Below are 8577 nucleotides of genomic sequence, written 5' to 3'. Positions count from 1 at the left end.
AATGCTTTTTAAAAGATAAAATTGTACCCACCTCTACTACTGCCTCTGGCAGCTCGTTCCAGACACTCACCAACCTCTGTGTGAAAAAATTGCCCCTCTGCACACTTTTGTATCTCTCCCCTCTCACCTTAAACCTATGCCCTCTAGTTTTAGACTCCCCTACCTTTGGGAAAAGATATTGACTATTTAGCTGATCTATGCCTCTCATTATTTTATAGACCTCTATAAGGTCACCCCTCAGCCTTCTACATTCCAGGGAAAAAAGTCCCAGTCTATCCAGCCTCTCCTTACAACTCAATCCATCAAGTCCCGGTAGCATCCTAGTAAATCTTTTCTGTACTCTTTCTAGTTTAACAATATCCTTTCTATAATAGGATGACCAGAATTGTACACAGTATTCCAAGTGTGGCCTTCCCAATGTCTTGTACAACTTCAACAAGACGTCCCAACTCCTGTATTCAATGTTCTGACCGATGAAACCAAGCATGCCGAATGCCTTCTTCACCACCCTGTTCACCTGTGACTCCACGTTCAAGGAGCAATGAACATGTACCCCTAGATCTCTTTAGTTCTGTAACTCTCCCCAACGCCCTACCATTAGATTGCAAATTGTGTCGGGGAACGCTTCAGCAGTCACGGGCATTCGGCCATCTGATCTTCGGGTAAGCGTTCTCCAAGGCGGCCTTCACGACGCACGACGGCGCAGAGTCAATACAACACACATCTCTTTAACCTGTGCTTAACCCTCTCTCCACTCACATTGTCTGTACCTTTAAGACTTGACCACAAAGAACAACAACAAAGAACAATACAGCACAGGAACAGGCCCTTCGGCCCTCCAAGCCCGTGCCGCTCCCTGGTCCAAACTAGACTATTCTTTTGTATCCCTCCATTCCCACTCCGTTCATATGGCTGTCTAGATAAGTCTTAACACCTGCAAAGACTCGCACTCCAACCATCATTCTGCAAATTGTGTCTGCGCCCACACATGCCGTGTTTGTGAACACAGCTCCTCACCCACCCGATGAAGGAGCGGCGCTCCGAAAGCTCGTGATTCCAAATAAACCCGTTGGAGTTTTTTTATCCCCATTATTAGTTTGTTTAACCTTTGAATAAGTTGGCAATTTGTCCCCCTTCTTTGTTGCTCTTAGCTCTGACGAAGGGTCATCCAGACTCCAAACATTGGCTCTATTCTCTCCTCACAGATGCTGTCAGACCCGCTGAGATTTTCCAGCATTTTCTGTTTTTGTTTCAGATTCCAGCCTCCGCCGTACTTTGCTTTTCGCCCTTTTTTTCCTGTTGGTTGGTGTGCTCATAAACAGGTTCACTCACGCCTCGGCATTGTGGCCTGTCGTCCAGAGGTGGGAGGACCCTCCAGTGGAGAGCTCACGCCTCAGGGACCCTCCTCTTAAATCATTGGGGACTTGGACTGGAGGCTGTCACGTACAGCAATCCCATTCATAGAAACTAGAAGCAGGAGGAGGCCATTCGGCCCTTCGAACCTCCTCCGCCATTCGTTTTGATCATGGCTGATCATCACATCCAATATCTGATCCCTCCCCATATCCCTTTAGCCCCAAGAGCGATATCTAATTCCTTCTAGAAATCTCACAACGTTTTGGCCTCAACTACTGAATTCCACAGATTCACCACCCTCTGGGTGAAGAAATTTCTCCTCACTTTAGTCCTAAAAGGTTTACCCCTTATCCTCAAACGATGACCCCCCCCCCCTAGTTCCAAACTCCCCCACCATTGGGAACATTCTTTCTGAATCTACCCTGAGGCAACAAGCCAGGGCAAGGCATCACAAGGGGCAACAAGGAAGATGGTTGTGGAGGGTCAGTCACCTCAGCTCCAGGACATCTCTGCAGGAGTCCCTCAGGGTAGTGTCCCAGGCTCAACAATCTTCAGCTGCTTCATCAATGACCTTCTCTCCGTCATAAGGCCAGATGTGGGGATGTTCGCCAATGATTGCACAATGTTCAGCACCATTCGCGACTGCTCAGATACTGAAGCAGTCCATGTCCCAATGCAGCAAGACCTGGACAATATCCAGGCTTGAGTTGACAAGTGGCAAATAACATTCACGCCACACAAATGCCAGGCAATGACCATCACCAATAAGAGACACTCTAACCACTGCCCCTTGACATTCAATGGTGTAACCATCACTGAATCCCCCACTGTCAACATCCTTGGGGTTACCATTGACCAGAAACTCAACTGGACTCACCACATAAACACTGGCTACAAGAGCAGGTTAGAGACTAGGAATTCTGCGGCGAGTAGCTCACCTCCTGACTCCCCAAAGCCCGTCCACCATCTACAAGGACACAAGTCAGGAGTGTGATGGAATACTCCCCACTTGCCTGGATGGGTGCGGCTCCCAACAACACTCGAGAAGCTCGACACCATCCAGGACAAAGCAGCCCCGCTTGATTGGTACCACATCGACAAACATCCACTCCCTCCACCACCGACGCTCAGTAGCAGCAGTGTGTACCATCTAGTGTACCGTACACTGCAGCAATTCACCAAAGATCCTTCGACAGCACCTTCCAAACCCACGACCACTTCCATCTAGATGGACAAGGGGCAGCAGACACATGGGGAACACCACCACCTGCAAGTTCCCCTCCGAGCCACTCACCATCCCGATTTGGAAATATATCGGCCGTTCCATCGCAGTGGCTGGGGTCAAAATCCTGGAATTCCCTCCCGAACGGCATTGTGGGTCAACCCACAGCACGTGGACTGCAGCGATTCAAGATGGCAGCTCCCCACCACCTTCTCAAGGGGCAACTAGGGATGGGCAATAAATGCTGGGCCCAGCCAGCGACGCCCATGTCCCACGAATGAATTTTTTAAAAAAGGGTTGGACGTGAGCCGAACGAAAAGGGGCAGAGCGAGAGGAAAAGGGACATGTCCTCTCTCTGTCCGACCCCAAAAACCTGTGCGAATTTTATACGTTTCTATGAGATCCCCTCTCTTCCAAACTCCAGTGAATATAATCCTAACCGACTTCGTCTCTCCTCATATGACAGACCTGCCATCCCAGGAATCAGCCTGGTAAACCTTCGCTGCGCTCCCTCTATAGCAAGGACATCCTTCCTCAGAAAAGGAGACCAAAACAGCCCACAATACTCCAGGTGTGGCCTCACCAAGGCCCTGTACAATTGCAGCAAAACATCCCTATCCCTGTACTCAAATCCTCTCGCTATGAAGGCCATTTACCTCCTTTGCTGCCTGCTACACAAGAGGTTGCATGCTTTAAGGACTCACAAGATGCTTGCGTCTTTTGCGGCCTTGTCGAGCTCTGTGGAGCCCGCGTATTTACGTTGCGGGCGTTTGCGCCCCCTGCTTAATTTTCTCAGGAGCTTTTCAAATGAGTTTTGTTTGCACATCACCTCCATGTTCCTGATCTTTGGACTTCTAGTATGGGTGGGGGGGAGGGAGGGGGGGTTAGAACCAAGGACTTCCTTGTAAGTCTGCACCAGGCCAGCCTAGAGTTGCATCATCAGCCCTGGAAACAACATCTTAATTTCATTTAACATTCCTTTAATGTTTTCTTCATGCGCAGCCTCATTCAGGGGCTGTTAAATTGTATATTTGTTGTTTAGTATATTTTTTGTACTGATTAACTTACAAAAGGATTGAGGCCTCTGAAGCTGGGTTGGTGGTTGAGTTTGGCGGTGTATGCTTGTAATCTTTCGTTCTGTCAATAAATGTCTAACTGTTTAAAGGTGGACTCCAGGGTTATCCTTCACCCACTGGCTTTCTGCAATATAGAAACTAGAAGCAGGAGGAGGCCATTCGGCCCTTCCAGCCTGCTCCGCCATTCATTACGATCATGGCTGATCATCAAATTCAATATCCTGATCCCCCCCTTCCCCCCCCATATCCCTCGATCCCTTTAGCCCCAAGAGCGATATCTAATTCCTTCTTGAAATCACACAACGTTTTGGCCTCAACCACTTTCTGTGGGAGTGAATTCCACCACTCTCTGGGTGAAGAAATTTCTCCTCACCTCAGTCCTAAAAGGTTGACGCCTTATCCTTAAACTATGACCCCTAGTAACGATGTTAGGCTCACTGGTCTGTAGTTCCCTATTTTCTCTCTACCTCCCTTTTTTGAACAGTAAGAAGTCTCACAACACCAGGTTAAAGTCCCAACAGGTTTATTTGGAATCACGAGCTTTCGGAGCACTGCTCCTTCATCAGAGATGGGGTGGAACTCACCTGATGAAGGGGCAGCGCTCCGAAAGCTCGTGATACCAAATGAACCTGTTGGACTTTAACCTGGTGTTGTGAGACTTCTTACTGTGCCCACCCCCAGTCCAACACCGGCATCTCCACATCCCTTTTTGAATAGCGGGCTTACATTAGCCACCCTCCAATCTGCAGGAACCAGTCCAGAGTCCAAAGAATTGTGGAAAATAACCACCAATGGATTTACTATTTCCAGGGCGACTTCCTTAAGTACTCTGGATGAAGATCATCAGGACCTGGAGATTTATTCAGCTTCAATCCCATCAATTTCCCCAACAGCCATTTCTCTACTAATGCTGATTTCCTTCATTTCCTCACTAAAACTTGTTATAACAGAGAAAGAGAGCGAGAGACATGGGACAGCGACGGCCTAGTGGTATTATCACTAGGCTATTCAAAGAACAATACAGCACAGGAACAGGCCCTTCGGCCCTCCAAGCCCGCGCCGCTCCCCGGTCCAGGATTGAATCCTGAATCCAGGATCCCCGCCCAATTTTCCAGCCTATCTACATACCAATATCCTATCCACCGAGCTGTCCCTCACAGCTACGATGCTTTGTTCATTACAACCTATTAACTCACCCCCACCCCCCCATTCCAGACCATGTGATCTCCAGGGAGAGGCGAAAACCCAGAGTGAAAAACCCCAGGGCCAATATGGGGAAAAAAAATCTGGGAAATTCCTCTCCGACCCCCTGAGGCGATCGAAACGAGTCCAGGAGATCACAATGGCCCTGATCGGAAAATGCTTCCCAACCCTAGTCATTTCCACTTCCACGAACACCATATGAATTCCCTGCCCCCGAGACAGGTTCCCAACTATCCGCAGTCTCGCTCTGTACTGGCACCAGCAAGATGATCATAGAATGAAGCCTTGAAACGAGAAACAAGGAACAATTAGCCCGCGCCGCTCCCTGGTCCAAACTAGACCACTCTTTTGTATCCCTCCATTCCCACTCCGTTCATATAGCTGTCTAGATAAGTCTTAAACGTTCCCAGTGTGTCCGCCTCCACCACCTTGCCCGGCAACACATTCCAGGCCCCCACGACCCTCTGTGTGAAATATGTCCTTCTGATATCTGTGTTAAACCTCCCCCCCTTCACCTTGAACCTATGACCCCTCGTGAACGTCACCACCGACCCGGGGAAAAGCTTCCCACCGTTCACCCTATCTATGCCTTTCATAATTTTATACACCTCTATTAAGTCTCCCCTCATCCTCCGTCTTTCCAAGGAGAACAACACCAGTTTCCCCAATCTCTCCTCATAATCAAGCCCCTCCATACCAGGCAACATCCTGGTAAACCTCCTCTGTACTCTCTCCAAAGCCTCCACGTCCTTCTGGTAGTGTGGCGACCAGAACTGGACGCAGTATTCCAAATGCGGCCGAACCAACGTTCTATACATCTGCAACATCAGACCCCAACTCTTATACTCTATGCCCCGTCCTATAAAGGCAAGCATGCCATATGCCTTCTTCACCACCTTCTCCACCTGTGACGTCACCTTCAAAGATCTGTGGACTTGCACACCCAGGTCCCTCTGCGTCTCTACACCCTTTATGGTTCTTCCATTTATCGTGTAGCTCCTCCCTACATTATTCCCACCAAAATGCATCACTTCGCATTTATCAGGATTGAACTCCATCTGCCATTTCCTTGCCCAAATTTCCAGCCTATCTATATCCTTCTGTAGCCTCTGACAATGTTCCTCACTATCTGCAAGTCCTGCCAGTTTTGTGTCGTCCGCAAACTCATCCAGAAACTCAGCTAATGTTCTGGGGGACCCGGGTTCGAATCCCACCACGGCAGATGGTGGAATTTGAATTCAATAAAAAAATATCTGGAATTAAGAATCTACTGATGACCCATTGTCGGAAAAAACCCATCTGGTTCCCTTTAGGGAAGGAAATCTGCCGTCCTTACCCTGGTCTGGCCTACATGTGACTCCAGAGCCCACAGCAATGTGGTTGACTCTCAACTGCCCTCCAAGGGGCAACTAGGGATGGGCAATAAATGCTGGGCCCAGCCGGCGACGCCCATGTCCCACGAATGAATTTTTAAAAAAACGTGGATAAATTAGAGAATAGATTATTTAGAGGAGATGAGACAGGGGTGTTCAAAATCTTGAGAGGTCTTGTGATTCGTTGGAATTTAGAAGGCTGAGGGGGGATCTTATAGAGACCTATAAGATAAGGGGCTGGATAGGGTAGAGATGGAGAGATTCTTTCCACTTAGAAAGGAAACTAGAACTAGAGGGCACAGCCTCAAAATAAAGGGGGGTCAGTTTAGGACAGAGTTGAGGGGGAACTTCTTCTCTCAGAGGGTGGTGAATCTCTGGAATTCTCTGCCCACTGAAGTGATGGAGGCTACCTCGTTAAATATGTTTAAATCACGGATAGATGGATTCCTGATCGGTAAGGGAATTAGGGGTTATAGGGATCAGGCGGGTAAGTGGAACTGATCCACTTCAGATCAGCCATGATCTTATTGAATGGCGGGGCAGGCTCGAGGGGCTAGATGGCCTACTCCTGCTCCTATTTCTTATGTTCTTATGTGATCGAGTCAAGAGGCAGAAACTGCCCGTGTTGGTTCAAGAACTGATTTAAGGTTGTTACAATCCTTGGCTAGATTCCTGGGGGGTGGGGGGCGGTTAGGGAGCAATAAAGTTTTGTTCCAAGATGCTAACTAAGTGAACAAAGCCACAAGATTGCATGCTTGTTGAACGAAGCAAAAACAAGATTTACGACACAAGTTTAGTATGATAAGACAAGTTACAATATCTATATAGCTATGACTATATGTAACACTACATTCTGCACCCTCTCCTTTCCAGGGGCGGTGCGGTGGCACAGTGGGTTAGCACTGCTGCCTCTCAGCACCAGGGACCCGGGTTCGAGTCCCAGCTTGGGTCACTGTGCGGAGTTTGCACATTCTCCTCGTGTCTGCGTGGGTTTCCCCCGGGTGCTCCGGTTTAGAATCATAGAAACCCTGCAGTGCAGAAAGAGGCCATCTGGCCCATCGAGTCTGCACCGACCACAATCCCACCCAGGCCCTACCCCCACATCCCTACACATTTACCCGCTAATCCCTCCAACCTACGCATCTCAGGACACTAAGGGGCAATTTTTTAACACGGCCAATCGACCTAACCCGCACATCTTTGGACTGTGGGAGGAAACCGGAGCACCCGGAGGAAACCCACGCTGACACGGGGAGGATGTGCGAACTCCACACACACACACAGTGACCCAAGCCGGGAATCGAACCCAGGTCGCTGGAGCTGTGAAGCAGCAGTGCTAACCACTGTGCCACCGTGCCGCCCCGGTTTCCTCCCACGGTCCAAAGATGTGCGGGTTAGGTGCTTTGGACATGCTAAGTTAACGCTTAATGTCCTGGGATGTGAAAGGTTAGAGGGATTCGCAGGGTAACTAAGTGAGGGTAGGGCCTGGGTGGGATTGTGGTCGGTGCAGACTCGATGGGCCGAATGGTCTCCTTCTGCACTGTAGGGTTTCGATGATTCTATGATTCCTCTCCCCTATGTACCCTCTGAAAGATATGTTTTATCTGAATAGCACAAGAAACAATACTTTTCACTGTATCCCAATACATGGGACAATAATAAATCAAATCAAAATCAAAATAGATCATTCTTTCCACTCCATACAACCCACCCGAGGAAATTTCTCATAAATTAATCGTATTAATTCTCCCTAAATGTTTTGATTTAATTTATTATTGTCATATGTATTGGAATACAGTGAAAAGTATTGTTTCTTGCGCCCTATACAGACGAAACATACCATTCATAGAGTACATAGGGGAGAAGGAAAGGCGAGAGTGCAGAATGTAGTGTTACAGTCACAGCTAGGGTGTAGAGAAAGATCAACTTAATGCGAGGTAGGTCCATTCAGAAGTCTGACAGCAGCAGGGAAGAAGCTGTTCTTGAGTCGGTCGGTACGTGACCTCAGACTTTTGTATCTTTTTCCCGACTGAAGAAGGCGGAAGAGAGAATGTCCGGGGTGCGTGGGGGTCCTTGGTTATCCTGCTGCTTTGCCGAGGCAGCGGGAAGTGTAGACGGAGTCAATGGATGGGAGGCTGGTTTGTGTGATGGATTGGGCTACATTCACGACCCTTTGTAGTTTCTTGCGGTCTTGGGCAGAGCAGGAGCCCATACCAAGCTGTGATACAACCAGAAAGAATGCTTTCTATGGTGCGTCTATAAAAATTGGTGAGAGTCGTAGCTGACATGCCAAATTTCCTTAGCCTCCTGAGAAAGTAGAGGCGTTGGTGGGGCTTTCTTAACTATA

This window comes from Mustelus asterias, unplaced genomic scaffold, assembly GCF_964213995.1.
Source record: "Mustelus asterias unplaced genomic scaffold, sMusAst1.hap1.1 HAP1_SCAFFOLD_97, whole genome shotgun sequence".
Classification (NCBI taxonomy): domain Eukaryota; kingdom Metazoa; phylum Chordata; class Chondrichthyes; order Carcharhiniformes; family Triakidae; genus Mustelus; species Mustelus asterias.
Note: the sequence above shows the minus strand (reverse complement) of the source record.